Source organism: Pongo pygmaeus, chromosome 3 (assembly GCF_028885625.2).
Source record: "Pongo pygmaeus isolate AG05252 chromosome 3, NHGRI_mPonPyg2-v2.0_pri, whole genome shotgun sequence".
Lineage (NCBI taxonomy): Eukaryota > Metazoa > Chordata > Mammalia > Primates > Hominidae > Pongo > Pongo pygmaeus.
In genome coordinates this window covers 37746780-37769365 of record NC_072376.2, presented here as the reverse complement: position 1 = coordinate 37769365, position 22586 = coordinate 37746780, and the positions used below count along the sequence as shown (strand labels likewise).

Genomic DNA, 22586 nt, shown 5'->3' with positions numbered 1-22586 from the left:
CTCAAAGCCAGTAATTACTAGCAAAAAATGACCATTTTTGTTGCTAATTCTGAGCACATTATCTTGAAGCTCAAAGCGTGGCCTAAAACAACTGAAATTATAAATAATTAACATCATGAATATCTCACAGGTCCAAATTCCTCCATGAGTAACCGCAGAATTCCTTTCTGTTCTCTGATCTGTCAATGCTACCTTTGCAAATGCCAGTTCCAAAGACATAGAAGCAAATATTGCTCAATGTTTTTATTAATGACTATGATCATGTTCAAGCAAATTGTGAATGTTCAAGGCACATTCCCTGTTCTTTCTCTTTAAGAAAAAAAATCACTAGGCCCCACCCTACCCCACCCTTAGCTTTGAAAGGTCTGAAGTCAGTGGTGCCTGAGATAGAGCCAAGATAAAATGAATTGAAAAGAAAATGAGCTTTTTTTTTTCCTGAAACTTTTGTTTCCAGCTTATAGACACTCCCACCTCAAGTTGCAGAATCCCAGGGATCTGACCCAGTGTCACCTTCAGCCCCACTGGGGCCTTTGGGCCTGTCGTATGTAGGCTGAGGCCCCTCCCAGGTCAGTCCCTACCCCCATTGGAGGCTAATTAACTCTTTCAGGGCAAGACGTGTGCTGGCTTCCAACAAGCCAGTCTTCCTACTCTGGAGGCTAATCTTTTCCCCTTTTATGCTTTTGGCTTTATAATAGGCCTCATTCTTCTCCCAGAGGGTTAGAGGGTGCAAATAGCCAAGAAGCTGTTGCAAGAAGGCTCTGAAGTTCACATCTTGTGGGTAGGGCCGGCAGTAGGCAGGAGAGACCTGGGAGAGAGATTAGGTGAAACATTAGCCACAACCTTTTGGATTCAGTCCAGTGTCTTTCAATTATTTCTTTATGTGCTTTGAGTACTGGGCTTATTTGGCATGAGACAGGCATCCATTAGAAGATTTCACAATGATTTGCCATGTTACAGTTCTAAACATGTGAACTCATCACCAAAGAAAATTTATGTTTTTACCGCCTTTTCCTCCCACCTCTCCCTGGGGAGCTGCAGGAAAAAGCAATCCAAACAAATTAATCAGAATGACTAGGTAATACTCTAAAAATAATAAGCGTTGCCGTAGTCTGGATCTTTTTCAAGTTTGAGCTTATTTTGTGAGCTTGAATATCGATACGTCAAAGCGCATGTGTATGTATATATTTTTATTAGAGGGATGTGGACTATTGCATGAGGACAGGTAAGTTATTAAGATACACAAATGCAATTGCTCTCATAATACTAGACTGCATTTCAACTAAGTTAATTAAGCTACCTGGCCAATGAAGAGGCAAAGGGTAGGTGCCTTAATGATTCCTTAACTTGTCTCATAAGCCAGCCTTGCAAATTAGGATAGCCTACAGAACTTGAGCTCTGAAAACAAAGCAAGACAGAAATTGAGGTGCAGACTTAGAACGATAACAAAAAGGAAAAATACATGTTGTGTCTCCTTGAGCTTCCCTTACCTACTGCATAAGACATTGCTAGACAAAAGCAAAAGGACTGGAAAAAGTTGAAAATTTATTCAGAAAATTAGTAAATAATAACAGAAAACAAGCAAACAAGAAACTGTTATTATCATCATATTTTCAAAATATCTTCTAAGAGATCAGCTCCAAAAAAACGTTTTAATATAAAAAGAAACCTGTAGCTGAATCCTGAGTTTTCAAGGCCTTCATGTATTGTGAGAAGACAATTAGATCAACATTAGGGTGAGGCCAAGAGGGAAAAATCTGTATTGGGAAAAAGGAAAGTGGTGATGATCAGGTTAGAGTCTCTTCTTATTTTAAATGATGCAGTTATCTGATTTTTAATTGACCTTTTTCCCTAATGTATGCCCCAAATATCCACAAGCAAGATGTTTAAAAATCCAGATCCAAACTATCCACAGCCCTTGATGATAATTTATCCATGTCAAGCAGGGCGATGAGGCCCCTGTGATTGTGAGAAAAAATTAGGAGCAAGGATTCCCCAGCTTTATTGTGCATGTCCTTCGTCTCTGGATCTGATCCCTGATGTTAATGGGCTAAATCACAAGGTTATTTCCCACCTAAGAAATTTCATCTGGCTTGAGAATTCTCCTTAGATAATTTCAGCGTCTTTATTCTCCAAAAAAGGTTGATTTTAGTGTTACTAACCCCATCCTACTTTAGCCAGCCTCCATTAATCATGGCTGGCAGGAGAGACTAGAGGGTCACGGGTAATTGAATTCCAGCCAACCTTCAAACCTAATTCAAGTCAACCCTTTGACCTCTTTGCTGACCAAATCTGCTGCCAGAGCTAGTAAATAAATATTGCTTTTTAATTAGAAGAAGCCTTTTTCAAGAGCCTACTATGTGTTAGCTTTGTGAGAGAGGCAACCATTATCTCACTTCATTCATTCATTCTGTCCACACTTCCATTGGAACCCAAACACAAGGAATTAACAGATAGTGGAGAGGAGTATAAAGGTCAACTTGGGGTCAGCCCAGTGGGAAAATATGTGCTCTGCAGACACCCTGACTTCCTATCTTTGAAAGAAGATAGATCTTTAGCATTGACAGAAAGGCTGAAGCCCTTTCTGCGCAGGAAGATGGAATGATAAACATTTTCCCTTCTCTCGAGAAGCCATGTAGGATCTTCCGACTCCAAAGATTTCTATTCAAGTCCTCCCTCCACCATATTTGACATGCAATGTCGGGTAGGTGATTTTACCTCTCTAGGCCTCAGGGCCCTCACCTGTGACATGGAACAGGGTGTGCACCACTAACCTGGCAAGTCCATTGTGATACAATGTGTGGGGAAGCTCCTTGTAAACTGCTAGGCTCCAACCACACAGGAGATTGCTGCCAATGGCTCTTGCACACTCTCTGTTAAAGATGCCACCCAGCAATGAGACCAGTCAAAGACAGGGCTTGGGAACAGACACCTAGACAGAGAGTACACACTCATTTTAAATAATGAAATTTTAGCTGGATTTTCTCATGAAATTTGCTTCTTTTGTTTTGCTTGGTCTCTGGGTCACCACCATGCCTAAGTATACACATGATCTGGATTTTTTCTTTCTTTCTTTCTTTTTTTTTTTTTTTTTGCCAGAATTCTTTTGTGGCATTTAGAAGTCTCCAGAAAATATGAAATTTACTTTTCCCTTTCAGAGGAGGCCACCCCACACTTTATCACCTATTTCTCATCCTCAGACAATTAGAAACGAGCTCACCAAGGACTAGCAGTGTTCCACTATCACCAACCCTCAAATTTCATATTAAAGCTAGCACTGAGTTGCTACGATTAATATTCTCAGCAGCAATACTTTAGGGGGGAAATGATGAGTCAAGGATGTGCAGAGGTTTGCTTAGAAAAAAACCAAATGTGCTTGAATAATTTACTCTCTCATTTTAATTCCAAAATGATATGAGGCCCCTAAGGCTTAGCAAGCAGCCGGGGGACCTGAGCAGCCTGGAGAGGCTGTGTTTAAGTGGTAATGTTAATGGAATTATCCGTTGCTGCTGGAGAACTGTCTGCTGTCGAGAGATAATTACCCAGGCAAAGATGAGGTATCATTGAAGATAAACGCTGAAGTAGGGACCTCAATGTTTATTTTCCATGCTAGGGCGTAATCACCTCCGTTGTTTAACTTCATTAGCATCCCTGCTAACCCCGGGCCACACAATTTCACTTAAAAGAAAGAAATTAAATAACCCGAACATACATGTAATTGTAAATAAAGTGGCAGAAGATGTGAGTTGGGCTGTTTTTGCTGCTACAGTCAGTGGCAAACAAGCCTTCTCTTTTACCCTATCCTTCTCTCTGTGCAGTGAAAATGAGAGCAATGTTTGTTGAGTGCTCACTGTGGGCCATATCTTGTGTTAAGCATTTTATATATGTTGTCCTATCTAATCTCCACACAAAACAATTCCAGGAGATGAGTACTAGCAGAGGAAACTGAGTGTCAGAAATGTTAAGTGACTTGTCCAAGGTCACTGGACTAGTGAGCCATTGAGTGAGGGTTTCAACCCTAGCAGACAGGTCCCAGCTATTCACAGAAAATCACTGGACCACGCATATTCCACATGGAACTTCAGCTTGGTCTTCTTGACTTTACAGCAGAGTCCAGGCGATTTTATCACCACTACAGCTGCCACTGCTAACTTTATTGGAAGGACTGCCAAATCTCCCATCCGGTCCTTGAGTCCTTGGTCCAGTTCTGTATTTCTGTTTTATTGAGAAAGAATTTGCATTCAACCCCATGTGGTCAAGACCGAGCTTTTTAACTCATCCCCAAAGGCCTTCGCATTGGCCAAGTTCCCGGCCTTCTTTGGCCAATCTGTAAGCAATCACTCTCTCCTCACCCCAGGCTCTTTCACCCAAAACTTATTATTATGAAAATTACACACAGAAAACCTGAAAGAATATTTCAGTGCACAGCTGTGTAGCCTCCACCAGATTCAACAATTGTTAACATTTGCTGTGTTTAACTTACAAACCAATCTTTCTATTATTCTTTCTGAACCATTTGAAAGTTGGTTTTGGAAATCATGACACTTCAGCCCTAAAAGCTTCCCTGTGCATCTCTGAAGATTGTACGACATTTCCTGCATGACTACATTAGCATTATCAGAGCTGAGAAAATTAACAATAATTCCCTTGCTATTATCAGTTATCCAATTCATAATCACAGTCACTTCTTAACTGTTCTCCAATTATCTGTTATAGCTGTTTAAAAAAAAAAAAGAAGTATCTGCATTGTATTGGTAGTAATGTCTCTTTAGTCACTTGTAATCTGGAACATCTCCCCAACACCTTAATTTTTCCCTACCATGTTTAATTTTTAAGGAATCACTAGTTTTTGAACAGTTGAATTGCTTTCTGTTCTGAAGGGTCTCAAGTGGTCTTTAACTCTCAACCAGCCCTTAGCAAGATGGTGGCTCCAGAATCTCTACATGGGAAGGGCTTGAGGAGAGATGCAATCTGGTTAAGGAGTCCCGGTGGAGGCCTTTTGCATAAGAAACATATGTTTTAAAAAACTTAGATTGTTGAATTTTTTTTTTGACATGGCTGCTGCCCTAACACAGAGGCAGTCTGTACTATAGGAGAGGTGATAAATGGTAATTTGTGAATGGTGCAGATTCTGAGCAAATTGCCTAGGTTCAAACATCAGCTTTGCTACTTCCAAGATGTGTGACCTTGAACAAGTTACTTAACCTCTCTGTTACTCAGTTTTATCCTTTGCAAAATAGTGATGATAATAATAATAGAATCTAAGTCAAAGAGTTGTGCTGAAGTGAATTAATAAACACAAAGCAGTGAGAATCCTGCTTGGAACAGAATATTATCTATAAATGGTAACCATTATCATTATTAATATTCTTTCCCTACTTTCTATCAACTTCCTTCTCCAGTTACTTCTTAGAACTGGAGCACCTAACATTTCTGGCTGCCTGCTAGTTTTGCCTATTGCCTTTTTACTTTATGTTCAATTTATTCGGGTTGGCCCAAGGAATTCTTGTTTGCCTTCAACCTCATCTTCATTCCTCTCTCTAATCCTCTGTTGTTGTTATTTCCAATCAAACTATTTTTAAAATATCCATTTGGTTCTAGTTTCTTCTATCATCTTGTATGCCTGGTTTAACTTCTGCCCTTTTTGCACTGAGACATAGATTCATCCTTAGATTTAAGATACGATTAAATCTGGTGATTCTAATCCAGGAGCACTTCCCTACCGAAGTGACCCGTGAAGTTTCTGGTTCCTATTCATTCATTCACTCACTCAGTCAATTATTCAACACACTTCTGAGCCCCCATGAGGAACTGGGCCAAGGATACAGCAGTGAACTAAACATGGTTCTGGCTGTGGAAAAATAACCAACCAATTGCTGAAAGTGAATCTGAACCAAGTGGTTCTGAAAACTCCCTGCACCTCACCACATATGATAATTCTGGGAGAGTGATTGAAGGGGAGGTGAATAGGTTCCTTTCCCCAAAGTATCCTCCATAGTCCTGAAATTTCTCCTAATAAAGTACGGTCATGCACTGCATAATGCCATTTTGATCAACAATGGACTGCATATACCATGGTGGTCCCGGTCATCCCATAAGATGATAATGAAGCTGAAAATTCCTATTGCCTAGTGACTTTGTAGATGACATAGTGTGGTAGCGCAATCATTTAATTTTTAAAAATACATTTAGTGTAGCCTAAGCGTACAGTGTTATAATTTCCTACAACGTTCAGTACGCTAACATGCTGTCTAGGTTTGTAGCCTAAGAGCAATAGGCTGTATCATATAACCAAGGTGTATAGTAGGCTATGCCATCTAGGTTTATGTAAGTACACTCAGTGATGTTTGCATAAAGATGAGAAGGCCTAACAATGTGTTTCTCAGAATGTATCCCCATCGTTAAGAGACACATGACTATACTACTAAATAATAGTAGCTCGGGTCACTTCTTGTTTTCCTCACAAGTCCTTTAAACATTTCTAGGCCTGGCACGGTGGCTCATGCCTGTAATCTCAGCACTTTGGGAGGCCGAGGCAGGTAGATCACCTGAGGTCAGGAGTTCAAGACCAGCCTGTCCAACATGGTGAAACCCTTGCCTCTAAAAAAAAAAACAAAAGATTAGTCGGGTGTGGTGGGGGGTGCCTGTAGTTCCAGCTACTCTGGAGACTGAGGCAGGCGAATTGCTTGAACCTGGAAGGAGGAGGTTGCAGTGAGCCAAGATTGTACCACTGTACTCCAACCTGGGCAACAGAGTGAGACTCCATCTCAAAACAAAAACAAAAACAAAAATAAAACAACAACAACAACAAAAAATGTCTAGAATCATTCTAGAATCATTTAAAACTTTAGCAATGACTGCTTATTTTCACAAAAGTATGTGTATCATATTAGAATAACCATTACTTGGCACAATTTTCTCATCTGAAGAATGGGTATTATAATAGTACCCACCTTATAGGATGTTAAAAGATTAATTGTGTTAATATTAGTAAAATGCTTAAAACAGAGCATGGATTTGTGTTTGGTAAATAAATAAAAATAAGTTTGTTGAGAGATCATGATGGAATCAAAAGAGAATGACTCAGAGAAGATGAGCTTTGAGAGGGGTAAAGGGAGGAAAGTAGAAGCTTGGGCTTCACTCAACTGCCAAATGAGTTAGGAATCATTTGAAGAAATTCTGGAGAGGTCAGAGGGAAAGTAAAGATTAACTCTGACTACTTTATAGTTTTTAAAAGATGACCTTCTTTATTTTCTTTATTCTGAGTTCTGGACTCTATAATCAGCCGATTCCAGAACAAGCATGCTGTCATTTGTGCTTATTGGGAAAGAAACTTGTTGGGAGACAATTTTCCGTGAGCTTCTCTAGTCTCTACACACCTTGTAGGCAGAGACACTGAGTATCTTTGCTCTGAAATATATTTTCCAGAATGTTTGTATAGTGAATAGCCTTGGAAGATGGAGATAGTCCCTCTCTCTCCAGGCAAAGGGCAGAATTTTTACTGCTATTACAAAAGATTCAGGTTCCCTAAGTTCAGGTTCCTCTTCTGTAACAAAACTCCCTGTGTGAATGGTATCACCTGGCCCTTTTCTCTTCACCCTGTGAGAATTGGGTATCAAGAAGCTAACAAATGTTGATAGTATGGCTGCTACTATTGGTGTAAGTACTGAGGGAGATTTCACAATCATATAAAGGAATTACTATAGTCTTCCCCATCCCTTCTTTCTCTTCCTCACTCAGTTGGGCTACTACCTATAAATAATAACTTTTTCCTCTCTTCTTAATCTCCTCCTTACCCTCACCTTACCCCAGTTCCTGCATAATTTCAGTCCCATGCCCTATTTCAACAAGAACACAGACTGTACATTTGACCTCCCAACAAATGGGCCCATTTGTGATCCTGGACTGGGAAAAGGAACCTTACAAGGGAGTCCCTCCTTTTTGGCTTTTTCTCTCCCTTTCTGGCTTTCCAAAGTATACCTATTTAGTGACTTCCAAATGGGTATGGACTTAGAAGGTCTCCATTTGCTGCCCTTTTACTATCTTCTTTTTTTGCCCTAATCCTTCTCTCTGTTGTCTTTGATCTTTTCTAAGCCTTCCTGAGGCCTTTTTCATGAATGGGGAGTGTATCCCAGCACCTGGCCTAGACCCTGGATCATGGCAAATACCCAGTCACTCTAAATTCCCAAACTCTTGTGCTCTACCCTTCTCCTTTTCTGGACCATCCTAACCTTTCTCTCCTACACTGTCTGCATCTCTTTTCACTCTTAAAGCACTTTAAGGAAGAATCTAGAAGATAAAAATAAAAGCAAAAACTGAAACACATTAAACACAACATAACTTTGTTTTCAAGATGAACAATAAAAATACAGAATGCGTGCATTTTTTTGTAAATGGTTTTCTACAGATGACAGTGGTAATCTAATAAATGTTTACAGGACAAACAATTGTGGTTTCACAGCCTTCTACTCCTTGAGCATTTAAACATTTCTACAAAGCAATTTCTCTCACCAACATCCAGCACAAGGGTAGTTTTCGATGATTAAGTTTGGACCTGTTGTACAGCATTTTGGGACTGATATAAACACAATGCTGTGGTAAAATGATCTTTTCAGCTTGTGTGGTTGTTGAAGTATGAGTCAGTTGAGGGAGCATGGGGGAAAAGACTGGGAGACACCTGGATGTCCATGCATTTGGCAAGCTCTTGGGGGAAAGGAAGAGGGAGGATACAGACCCGGTATGTCCAGACCACTTTCTCAATATCAGACAGCTGGTTCATGGGGTCTCTGGGCCAACAGCAAGACCCAGCCTACCTAGGGACCAGGAATTAGAAACAGGGAGCATCATTTTTTAAAAAAAGCAAAATCCACAGTAGGAATTTTTTAATTGCATAAATTATGTGTGAACATTGTAAAGACATTAGAAGATATAACAAGGAAATTAATAAATAAAATTATGCATGATTTTGCTACTCAGGTGTAATCACTGTTAACATTTGGACAATAGTTTTATTTTCAATGTGTATGTATATTTTACACACATATGTACACCACATAAATGGGGGACATATTACACATTCTCTCATAGATTCTTTTTTGTTTTGCTTACATTGTCCTGTGACCAAAATTATATATCAGCAGCAAAGTTTTCTTTCATGTCACTGTCCCAACCACCTCACTAGATAGGTGTTATTATTTTCCCCTCTTTTTTCAAAAATTTTTTTAAGGCAGGATCTTGCTCTATTGCCCAGGCTGGAATGAAGTGGCATGATCACAGCTCACTGTAACCTCAAGCTCCTGACTCAAGTGATATTCCTACCTTAGCCTCCCGAGTAGGGAGTACTACAGGTACATGCCACCATGCCCCAGCTACTGCAGCATAGTTTTAAATGGCTACATGGTATTCCATTGCGTTGATAGTTTCTAAGTTATAACACCTACTGCCTATTTTATCCATTTTGGTTGTCTTCAAGTTTTAATTTTTTACTGTCATAAACAATGCCATAAGAAAAGCAAATTTAAACTACAATGAGATATCATCTTATACCAGTTAGAATGGCTATTACTAAAAAGAAAAAAAAAACAGATGTTGGCAAGGATGTGGAGAAAAGGGAACGTTTATACACTGTTGGGAATATAAATTAGCACAATCTCTATGGAAAATAGTATGGAGATTTCTCAAAGAACTACAAATAGTACTACCATTCATTCCAGCAATCCCACTACTGGGTATCTACCCAAAGGAAAAGAAATCATTATAACAAAAAGATACATGCACTCATATGTTCATCACAGCACTATTCACAATAACAAAGATATGGAGTCAATCTAAGTGTCAATCAGTGGATGGCTGGATAAAGAAAATGTGGCATATATACACAATGAGATACAATTCATCCATAAAAAGGAATGAAATCATATCTTTTGCAGCAGCATGGATGGAACTGAAGGCCGTTATCTTAAGTGAAACAACTCAGACACAGAAAGATAAATATCACATGTTCTCACTTATAAGTGGAAGCTAAAAATGTGTACACATGAACATAAAGTATAAAATGATAGACAGTGGAAACTCTGAAGGATGAGGGGTTGAGGGGGAAATGGATGATGGAAAAATTACTTAATGGATACAATGTACATTATTTGGGTTATGGATACACTAAAAACCCAGACTTCACCGCTACACAATATAGTTAGGTAACAAAATTGCACTTGTATCCCTTAAATTTATGCAATAATAATAATAATAATAACCCAATGCTGTAGTGCACATCCTTATCATACTTCTTTGAATGCTTGTCTGACTATATTCTTGAGATAAATTTCAAGAAAGGGAATTTTAAGCCAAACAGCATGCATATGCTTAGAGCTTAGATATGTATTACAACCATGCCCTCCAGAAAGTTTCAATCAATTTACAGTCCCACCAGCAGTCAGATTGGGTTTTTGAACAAAGTTCAATCTCCATTCGAAGGAGGAGTGTGAGAATTACTTGCCTCTGAAAATCACAAGATGGCTTGAAATATGGGCAAATTGAGAAATACTGTTGTTCATACAAGGCTCTTCTTTAATGCTGTGACCTAAGTCACTTCTACAATAAACAAAAGAGTATCCTTATGTACGTGGATGTAATATATATTGATCATGAAAACCACAAAAGACCAAGAGTTTTCAAACTTGTGGAGAGATAAACTCAGTACAAGAATACTGGGTCAGAAAAGTAAGTTAGCAAAAGCAAGTGTATCCGTTTTTTAAAAATTATGGCTACATAACAAATTATCACAAACTTAGTGATTTCAAACAACACACATTTATTATGTCACAGTTTCCAGCACAGCTAATCTTCGTCTTCTAAAAGGCTGCAATAAAGGTGTCATCCATGGCTAGGTTCTCATCTGGAGGTTCAGTTGGGGAAAGGTGTGCTTCCAAGCTTATCTAGTTTATTTATTTAGTTGTTATTCATTTTCTTGCAGTTGTACAACTCATGGGAACTTGATTCCTCAAACTCATCAAGGAAAGCAAGACATTATAGCATGTCTGCTAACAAGACAGTCTTACATAATGTAATGTGATTAGAGGAGTGATATCCCACCGGTTTTGCCATATTCTATTGGTTAGGAGCAAGTCACAGGGCCTAACTATGCTCAAAGGGAGGGAATTATACAATTATATAGGGACGTGGCCAGGTGTGGTGGCTCACACCTGTAATCCCAGCACTTTGGGAGGCCCAGATTGGTGTATCATGAGGTCAGGAGATCGAGACCATCCTGGCTAATATGGTGAAACCCCGTCTCTAGTAAAAATACAAAAAAATTAGCTGGGCGCGGTGGCAGGCGCCTGTAGTCCCAGCTACTCAGGAGGGTGAGGCAGGAGAATGGCATGAACCCGGGGGTGGAGCTTGCAGTGAGCCGAGATCGCGCCACTGCACTCCAGCCTGGGCGACAGAGTGAGACTCCGTCTCAAACAAAACAAAACAAAACAAAACAAAACAAATCAAAACAAAACAAAACAAGGATGTGAATTCCAGGAGACAAGGATCATGAGGCTACTTAAACTCTGTTCATCATAGTAAACAACTCTGAAATCTCTCTCCTTAGAATGCTTTCCACGTGAGTAATCAAGGAAGTTGAAAACTGGGGAAAATGTACAATCCAAAACTCATTGACCAAAAAATATTTATTCTAGGTCTCTCATTTCAAGTGGTGGTAGATAACACAGCATTCTATAAATAAAATGTGGCCTATGATAAATGTGGTAGTTTCAAAGGTGTACAGAGGAGCATGTGTTTTGTTTTTTGGGGAATTCACTTCCACATCCCTATGACTAAGATATTTTCTCCCAGCTTTGTCTTGTGGAATGAGGTGGCATATTCCCAAACCCATGTCGTGATGACCACAGTTGAGACATTTTCCATATGAGAAATTGTGCTAGCTATTCTTATGTCTCTAATTACTATGTCTCCCCAAGACCTAGCCATACGTCTCCACGGCCTTTTAAAAAATACAAAGGGAGCCAGGCAGTTAAAAATATTCTTTTAAAAAAGTAATATGAATCATGTTATTCAAAAGGAACCGTAAAGGAGGTCCCTACTGATATCCGCATTTTTCTCTTTTTAAACCTCTAAGGAAAGTTCATACTCTGTATTTCATACATTCCTATTTAGTCCACTTAATTATAGCCTGAGTTGTAAAGTAGCTATAATACATTTTCTTAGGAAAACATTGTGCATTTGATGCACCTTCATATTACTGTTTGTAATTTGACATAGCATCAAACACTTGGAGGTGAGAGAAGAGAAGGGGAGATCATTTCTCTTTCAGTATTTAATCTTTAGTCCCCTTCTCCTATTCCAACTGATTTCCTTCCTAGACCTTCAGTTAGAGGAAAGCAAACTGTGATGGTCCATGAATGAGTAATAGATGACTGAGAAGGAGTGTGAGCTTCTCATTCAACGAATACTGCAGAGGTTTCTGAAGGCTTGAGCTCTATGTATCTGCTTCATCAATTAAATTATTCCTTCAAAGGAAACAAAAAAGGTAATTTTTTAGTCACAGTGAAGATGGTGATGGTTGGATAAAAATGTTTCCTGGGTGGTGGTCAGAGCTTGTCTTCTTCCCCTTCCTGCTTAACTTCCACCGCCCCACCCCGCCCCCCCGCCCCCACCCCCACCCACCCATTCTCTAAGGCAAGCAAGCTGCCTGGCAGTCAGATTAGCCTGAGAAACCCTGAAAAGGAAGTAGAGGAATTACATTCCCCAGGGGACTGGCAGTGCAGAGTGGACATGGCCAGGAACACTGTTTTGGGAGTTGTGCTCTTCTTGGATAGGAGAGGTGAAAGAGGAACTAAGGAGGGGAAACAATGTGCTTGGATTAAAGGGTCTTGGACTGGGAATGGGGTAGGAGAGTTGCAGAATAGGGCAGGAGCAGGCTGGACCTTCTAGTAACAATTGCTGTAGACTTTACACTTGGGCCCCTTTAAATGTTAGAGGGTGTTATTGTTGAAGACTGGTGTTCCCATTTAGCCTGGGCTTATTTAAGTGTGCTATCATTCTGACCCCTTATAAGCATGTGTGAGTTTCTTAGGGCTGCTGTAACAAAGTTCCACAAACTAGGTGCCTTAAAACAACAGGAATTTATCGTCTCAAATTTCTGGGGGCTAGAAATCTGAAATCATCCACCCTGTGAAACTAGGGAAATCCTTCTTTGCCTCTTCCTAACTTCTGGCGGTGGCTGGCATTCCTTGGCTTGTAGACACATCACTGCATTCTTTGCCTTTATCATCACGTGCATTCTGTGCGCATGTGTATTTTTATGTGTGTCTATGTAGGTGCGCACATGTGCGTCTTCTCTTCTTATAATAAAGACACTAGTCATATGGAATTTAGGGAGTACTAACCCAGTATGACCTCATCTTAATTAATTGCATCTGCAAAGACCCTGTTTCCAAATAACATCACATTCTGAGATTACAGGTGAACACAAATTTTGGAAGGATACTCTTCAATGCAGTACAAAGCAGAACATACACACACACACAATTAAAACTACTAGCCAATTAACTTGAGTTTTGATGCCTAATGAGTTAGACTTGGAAAGAAAGCCAGTAGTACTCCTCTTGGGAAAGGAACTGAGCTGAAATTCTCAACTGCTCTAGGTTTTTCCAAGCCAGTGGACCTCTCCTTAAGCAATGTGCTCTATTTTCTGCTGATTCTATTCTCCAATCGCCTCCTTCCTACACACACTTATGCTCCACCGCTAGCAAGGAGAAGCAAGACTTTGATGATTATCTCCATCTTTATCTCCAGCACCCATAGACAAGGCATTTTGCTTGCCCTGTTTTGAAGAAGCAGGACACTGGCCCCATCAGCGTCCAGCATCACAGAGGTAAGGCTGGCCAGAAGCAGTGTTGGGGGACTGGAAGACCAGGGGCTACTGGGCTATCTTGCTGTAGGAGCCCAGGAAGGTGAAAAGAGTACAATGATATTGGAATACAACTCCAGTAGTTGAAAACTCCCCACTCCCCTTAGTTAAGGAAGACTTGCAAGAAACTAATTTACCAAGTGCCAGAAGATGTTTAGGGACATATTTTGCCCAGCAAAGCAGTCTGCATGATTCAGGACAGGTAGAGCTCAGTCTCAGACTTACTCACTCTAGGCTCAGATGTGCAAAGAAAATGTAGCTCTATAATTTTATGGTCTTTAAATGTTTCCTAACCCCCACACCACTGACTAATGAGAGATTCTGGTAAACTGAATTTTAGACCAATCTGGTATACTCAAGCTATTCCAGTAAGCAGTCTCTTTTGAGTGAGTCAGTTTTTCCAATTTACAACATTCTTCCTGGTTCTCTCTAAGATGGTATCTGGGAATGTGGAAGGAAGGCACTTTGGGCCAGTAGGGGAGAGGGAGGCCCCTCGAATTGTGCTAGTGCATAGCTGTGAGCTAGCTGGCATTTGTGGGGGTGATTTGACTGCTATTCACACAGGCTGCTCAGAGGAAGAGTCCTGCTGACGTATGCAGCTGGGGCACTTGTGGTCTGTTTTCTCCTGGCTTGGACAGGGTTCAAGATCCTCCCGGCTGACTCAGTTCCACCTCAGCCCTCTCTGGCACTCTGGACTCTCTGGGATCTAGCTGGGATTCCTTTTCAGGCCCCAGCTTGGTGGACAGGTCCACAATATACCCTAGCATGGCCATTCTTCCCTCTAGGGCCAGGGGACAGGTATAGCAGGGCTCTTGAAAGCAGAGCCTATGGCCCCATTTGTTCCAGTCTGAGCTTCTTCACCCTGTCTTTGGTATTCTTAGTTATATCCTCTGGTCTGGACCAAGATAGGAGCCTGAGAAGGATGCAAAGGAGGTATAGCATTGCTGGACTGCCCTGGCTGGCTCCACTCTCAGAATCAGGGAAAGGTCAGGGACTGGAGACGGAGTAAAGGTTTAGATGAAAGAGGAAAGCAGCAAGAATCTTAAGATAAAGTCACTTTGCCCCCACCCCATCCCTAATATTACTGTTTGAATATGTAGTCCATAATATTGGGCATGGAGAAGAGACAAATTATGGCAGTAAAAAGACAAATCAGAAATTAAGCATTGAACTCCAGAATATTACGGGCATATTCTGAAACTGCACTGCCCTCCATGGTAGCCACTAGCCACATGTGGTTATCGAGCACTAGAAATGTGACTGGTGTTACTCAAGATTGAAATTTTGAATTTTATTTAATTTTAATTAATTTAAAGTTAAATTTAAATAACTGCATGCGAGCTGGATATGGTGGCTCATGCCTATAATTCCAGTGCTTTAGGAAGCCAAGTTGGGAGGATCCCATGAGACCAGAAGTTCAAGAGCAGCCTGGGCACCATAGTGAGACCCCTGTCTCTACAAAAAACTAAAATATAAAATAAATGAGCAGGGCATAGTGGTACAAGGCTATAGTGCTAGCTACCTGGGAGGCTGAGGCAAGAGGATTGCCTGAGCCCAGGAGTTCAAGGCTGCAGTGAGCTATGATCATGCCACCCACACTCCAACTTGGGTGATTGATTTATATTGATTATATGATTTATATTGATAATAAAGTCATGTAGTGAGACCTTGTCTCTAAAATAATAATAATAACAACTTTTAAGAGTACATGTGGATAGTGGCTACCATATTTGACAGTTCGGTTCTATACATTAACCTTTTACGTGCCCTGTTTTGGTGATCTGGCAAGGCCCATAGATACCTCCTCAGATTGTGAGTTTTTAAAATTATTATTATTATTATTATTATTTTGTGGGGAGGAGGTCTCACTCTGTCACCCAGGTTGGAATGCAGTGGCGCAATCACGGCTCACTGCAACCACTGCCTCCCAGGCTCATGCGATCCTCCCACCTCAGCCTCCTGAGTAGCTAGGACCACAGGCAAACGCAACCACACCTGGCTAACTTTTTGTATTTTTTGCAGAGATGAGGTTTTGCCATGCTGCCCAGGCTGGTCTTGAACTCCTGAGCTTAAGCAATCTACCTTGGCCTCCCAAAGTACTGGGATTACAAGCATGAGCCACTGCACTCAGCCAGATCAATGTTTTTAAATGCATAAAATAAAATATATAGGATTACAATGGAAATCAATTAATTTAATATTTGTATTGTTCTTTGGTTTTTTATTAGATTTTTAAAATTAATTAGAAAGTCCTTATAGTATAATACTCTATGTTGTTCTTTATTAATGCATTAAATATCAATCTACCAGTGAACCTAATAACTATCACAATTTTGAAGTAGCAATGAATATAAATGGTTTCTTGACATATCTGATACATATCATAGTGTCATGTGAAAATGCCTATGATTTACATTGACAATAAAATCATGTGTACTGCTAATACTACTGTGGTTTAGGTTCAGTTAGGAATTAGTGAAATAAACGTGATTTTTTTTTCCCATCTAAGTTCACAACGTCCCTAAATTCTCTTCACAGGTTGGGGGTACATGGACCCAGGTTAAAAAGTCCCACTCTAGATTTTTGTAGATAAGATAGGTTGATGAATAAGGTTAATTCCTTCTAGAAACATGTATGGAATGCCTCCTACATGCCAGGTACTGATCTAGACACTTGGGCTGCAGCATGAATAAGAGAGACAAAGTGGGAGTTTTCAAAAAGTTTGTATTTAAGTGAAGGAGGACAATAAATCAACATTCAGATAGTTTTAAATGATAGTAAATGCTGTGAAGAAAATATAATAGAGTGATGTAATAGAAAGTGACTGGAGAGAAAGTGGCTATTTTAAATTGGGTGATGAGCAAGTTCTCTCCAGGAGGCCATTTGAGTTGAGTCTTGATTGAAAGATGGAGCCAGCCTCATACAATCTGAAGGCAGCACCTTCTGAGCACAGAAGGCCCTGTAGCTAAAGGCCCTGTAGCTAAAAGGGGTGGGTGTGATTGGAACAGGATAATGGACAGAGGGAGCACTGTAGAAGATTGAGGTCAGAGAGGTGGGATGGGGTGGCAGGGGGAGGCCAGGTCAGTGCTGGAGCACTGGGTTTGTGAGTACTCATCATAGACAGCTGGGAATTTAGATTTTATTCTAAATCCACTTAGAGTTGAAGGTGGATTACATGACGCTCTTGGTAAAGGACGGATTAAATGAGGAAGTGGAAGCAGGGAGTTCATGCAGAGCCTGATGTAATAGTGCAAGTGTGATAGTGGCTGGTGACTCAGGAGGGCATAATGCAGAAGGAGAAAAGTGAATGAATTTAGAGAATCTTTTCAAGTAGGGCTTATTAGCCACAGGAAGGGAGCATGAAGCCCCAGCCTGACTCAGGGCAGTGTGAATTTCTGAAATGAAAGAGTGGTAGGGGAGGCAGATTTGGGGGCAGAGTGAAGATTTCTGTTTTGGTTTAATTAATGTCTTTTAGGTATTAAAGGGGAGAGGTTTGAATCTATAAATCTGAAGTTCAGCAGAGAGGTTAAGGCTGGTGCTATGAATGTTGCATTCACCATCATCAAGATGGTATTGAAGCCAGGGGACTGAGAAAGATCAACTAATAACAGTGTTGTACAGAAAAGAAAAGGGTAGGTCTGAACCCTAGGGAAACCGAGTATTTAGGATTCATTTTTTGATTATTTACTGTGCACCTATTCTTGGTCCAGACTTTCTGCTTCCAAAGGTAGTGCACCATTCTCCGACCAAAAACAGCTCTTCTACTGGTCTGGTAAATTGACTGTGGGTTAAGATTATGACCCCTACGAAGATCTCTAATAAACTATAATTGTACTTTTGCAAGGATCCATTACCAAATATTTCCATAACTAACATCACAATGAGGCTTCCCAGGCATTTGCCTTTTCTTTTGTTGTTGATCCCAGTATCTGAATCTCCTTCCTACATTTGAAGATTTCCCCCACTTTATGAGTCCCATCTTTCTCTGTTGATTTCCCAGGGAGCTATCTTAGGGAGTGATCTGAGGCTTTGTTTCTTAGAACGCATTCTCCACGCCTGGCTTGCTGGCCTTCCTAGAGATCCTATGAGCTACTTATTATCCTTTAATAAATTCCTTTTCTGCTAAGCCAGTGTTGATGTTTGGGTTTCCCAGGAAACAGACTCCCAGACAGAAATTTGTGTGCAAGGAGGTTTTGGGAGGAGTGTCCTCTGGATCAACATCTGTCCCCTGGATCACAGGGCAAGGGACACAGGAGAGGGCAGAGAGATAACTTGAACTGTGATGACGTTCCAGTAGAATCCTCATCTGATACTATGGGGAGCTCAAGAGCTGGAGGGCCCTTTAGGGGACTGGGATATTTGTATCCTTTCTCTTCTCCCTGGTCATTGAATACAGGCTGCCCCAGAAAGAGGGAAGCCCTTGGATGAGATGACTTTCTTAGGCTAAGAGCCACATCAGGTCAGGGGTACAGCTGAGACCTATCATCCACTTGCACTCCCAGTCTCTACAACAAGCGTTACAGTTTACAAATCCATTCCTCCCCTGGATTCTAGCAATAATCCAATCATTTTCTTCATAGTTCAAATGAGAAACTGAGGCTCAGAAATAATAAATGAACATCTAGAACAAGCTTGTCCAACCCATGGCCCACAGGCCACATGCAGCGAGGATGGCTTTGAATGCTGCCCAACACAAATTTGTAAATGTTCCTAAAACATTATGAGGTATTTTTTGCTCATCAGCTATCATTAATGTTAGTGTATTTTATGTGTGGCCCAAGGCAATTCTTCTTCTTCCAATGTGGCTCAGGAAAGCCAAAAGTTTGGACTACCCAAAAGCAACCAAAGTCCCACACTAGATATTGCTGACAGTAAACATCTGCTCCTACCCTCCTAGCATTTGGAAGGCAGCCAGGGTTCTGAGTGAGATTTCAGTTCTGCCAGTGAAATGCCTTTGACCTAGAAAGAGGTAGAGGTGAAATGCAAACCCTCATCTTATGATTCCAAATGCTGTTTCTTTGCCTGCACCATATTGAACATTGTTGCAGAGAACAAACAAACCTTTGAGATGGGCAAGCTGTCCAAGAGCCTGAGTAGGGCCTGGGCAGTTCAAAAATCTTGAGCCGTATTACTTTTGGATCTTTCCTCAGGAGTTCTCAGAATTTGGGACAATGAATTCCAGTTGGAGCCACCATTTGTGAAGGAATCTCACCTTATCCTCCTATGGGGAAAAGAAAAAATAAAAGGTCACTAAACAGCAACCAAAGTGCCATACTAGATATTATCTGCTGACAGTAGACATCTACTCTTACCCTCATTTGTGTTTCCTCCAAGGGTCTGGAAGGCAGCCAGGGTTCTGGGTGAGATTTAAATTCTGCCGGTGAAATGAACTTTCATGCTATTTGGAAGGCAGAGGAGAGGTGGAGACTGTTTTCCCACAGCTGTGACAGCAGACAAGAATGTGCCAACAAAAGCAAGTAGCAGCAACTGGGCTCTGCACTCCACTCCCTGGTCACCAGTGTCTGGAACAGAGGTGGCAGGAGCTCAGGTTTTCTGACCTCTAGCTTACAGCAACAGTGGTTGATCTTGAAACCAAAACACCAGAAGCTGATTTTTACTATTCCTTCTCTTCTAAAATGTTGTGAGCACTGAATTTCCTAGATGAAGCCAATCTCTTTTTGCTTGAAATATTATATTTGTAATGGTTTTCTTTTTTCTATGCTGAACCTGAGATAGCACCCCAAGCGTGAAGCCAGTCAGTGACTCCCCTTTCCACACCCAGACATGATATAACTGGAAGAAAAATGCTCTTTTACCCAGAGAGCAACGAGAGAGTACCGTAAAACAAACTGGATCTCAAAGTGCTGAGATGACTCCTCCGGGAAAACTAGTGACTGTTGGCCCATTGGGGATTGCTTTTTAAAGTAGGTGGGATGAGAGCCTTGTCTTGCTGTGTGGATAGTAATACTCAACCTTTACCCCCATGCACTTAGTCCCAGCACAGACCTATCTTCTACCTTTTTCATCCACCATCCTAATGTCATAGAGAGGGAATGCATGAAATCTCACCAGGACGCTTGCTGGCCCACCATGTTGACAAGATGCCTCACTAATAGAGCAGAGGCACAAGAGCCCATCACCATGGCATGGAGCCAAGTGTCAGCTAAAGTCGGAGACAGCGAAAAGGGTGTAAACAAAGGAAAAACACTTTACAGGCGTCATGAATGCCACATCCAAAAATGCAGACAGGCAGTGGACTTTTGGAAATGGAGTCTCTTGGATTTGTAGCCATCAAAAACAAAAAGGCTTTTCAAACAAAGATGTCATTTTACAGAGGCAGAAAGAGCCAATGCTGCAAAGAGTCTTTAGCCCTGCAAATTCAAGCATGAAATGGATATTCAAGGATAGCTTGCCCACAAATGCAGAAGCTGGGACACAGAAGATGCGTAAAATATACAAAATACATCTTGAATGAAATAAAATGTAAGAAGGAATACAGAGAATGTGCAAGCACCTTCATTTTTAAGAAGAATCACTATAATATCCAGTTTCTACTTCATAAGGCTGTTTCCATGTTCCAGGCAACAGCTGGTCCCACTTTATTGCTGTGGGTACAATGAGTTCTAGTAAATCCTGTGTAATAGATGTATTCATATGCTCCATCCTTTTAACAATCTTCTTAATTAGGGTGCTGTCCTTCTAAGCAAAGCATTTATATAGTTATTTTATTGCATTTGAATACAGTGTTAGCTTCAATAGACTTAATATAATTTTATGGGTTTTTTAAAAATTGCTTTACAATGAGGGGAATTTATTTTATCATCAGTGTGGAGTTATTCCCATGGACATTTAAGAGCCTTTGGTACAGAGGTTTATGAATCACTGTAGAGGAAGAAGGATCCTAAAGATGTGGTAGATGGTGGTGGTTCTGCCACTTACCTTACTTCTGAGAACCTCAACTTTCACGTCCGTAAAACAGAATCAGAATATTCCTCGCCTGCTTCATGGATAAATTGTGAACATCAAATAAGCTATTATATATGAAAGGGCTTTACAAGGCATCGAGAGTTATGTACATTTCAGGGGCTATTACTACCCTCTTGGAAGGTCCTGTCCTCAGTCCCATGAGGAGATGGTGCTGGTGCATGGGTTTTAGACTTGGACTTTCAGGATGCATGGACAGGGGAGAGCAGAGAGAGCCTGGATTGTTTAAGATGCTGGGGGTATGCAGAGAGGAGAGCCTCAGGCATTGTGGGAGTAAGGGCAGAGGGCCAGGAACAACAGAGGACAGATGTGGAGTTAATTAGGTGTTAGCTATGGGTACCTGCTGACTTTCTGGTACCTAAGGCTGGGCCTCCTCTTCATTACCAACAACCACCAAGTTATTTTCCAGGCCTCCAGCTAGTCAGTGTCACTCAAAACCTCATTCTCTCTTTCATTAGAGTTCAGACAAACGATTCTTCACTTAAGTGACAGAATGCTCTGGAATATCCTCTACGTACCCTAGAGCACTAGGATTCCATTTATTGGGGTCAAATGTCCTAATCCCCACTTAAATGTAGATAAAATGGAACGTGGCCAATATCAGGTTTCAGCTACCCATGCACAACACAGACATATCCTCAACAGTATAATTTTCAAATGTGAATGACAAAGATTTATGAAGTAAGCCCTAATGTCTTTCAAATGATACTACATCACCATTATTTTCTTTTCCTTTCTCTTTTTTTTTTTTTTTTTGAGACAGAGTCTCGCTCTGTCACCCAGGCTGGAGTGTAGTGTAGTGGCACAATCTTGACTTACTGCAACCTCTGCCTCCTGGGTTCAAGCGATTCTCCTGCCTCAGCATCCCAAGTAGCTGAGACTACAGGTGCCCACCACCACTCCTGACTAATTTTTTGTATTTTTAATAGAGATGGGGTTTCAGCATGTTGGCCAGGCTGGTCTCGAACTCCTAGCCTCAGGTGATCTGCCTGCCTCAACCTCCCAAAATATTGGGATTACAGGCATGAGCCACCACACCCAGCCTGCATTACTTTTTTTTATCGTTGTGCATCACAGAACCGAAGGAGTGTTAGTCACCTTTCAAATCATGTCATGAAATCCATTATGTTGTCCACCATACATTCAATGAGAAAATTCAATTATGTCAAGCCCAGCTGTTTTATCTACTTCTTTTAAAATATATTAACGCTTCAGTTTATTCTCAAATATATAGGCTGAGAGGCAGTAGTAATAGAGTAAAAGGACCACCATACTTTGAGTCAGAAAACACAGGTTTTGTAGGGGAGTGAAAAATTTCTCTCTTTTAGTTTCCTTGGCTGGGCTACAAATTAAATGGACATATGACAGATTAACAGAAGGAAAACCATATTTAATTATGTGCATACCCATGGGAGTTCTATAAAATATGTCTCGAAGAAGGGTCAGATGATTGATACTTATATAGCATCCAGAACTACAGAAAAGAATAGAGGCTTGGGGCTTCTATGGGGTGGAGGAGACACAAGGAATGAGGTTCCTTGGCTGGGCTACAAATTAAATTGACATATGACAGATTGACAGAAGGAAAACCATAGTTAATTACATACATACACATGGGAGTTCTACAAAATATGAGTTCAAAGAAGGATCAGATGATTGAAGCTTATATAGTATCCAGAACTACAGA

The 22586-nt window shown here is 40.8% G+C and overlaps 1 long non-coding RNA gene across 1 annotated transcript; it reads right to left on the bottom strand.

The window, feature by feature from the left end:
• Positions 1–436: 436 nt before the first annotated feature.
• On the bottom strand, positions 437–19093 carry LOC129034685 (uncharacterized). The gene is made up of 2 exons (XR_008501972.1): positions 18977–19093; positions 437–805 (listed from the first exon to the last, which is right to left on the bottom strand). It is a non-coding gene; the product is annotated as an uncharacterized LOC129034685 (long non-coding RNA).
• Positions 19094–22586: the final 3493 nt, after the last annotated feature.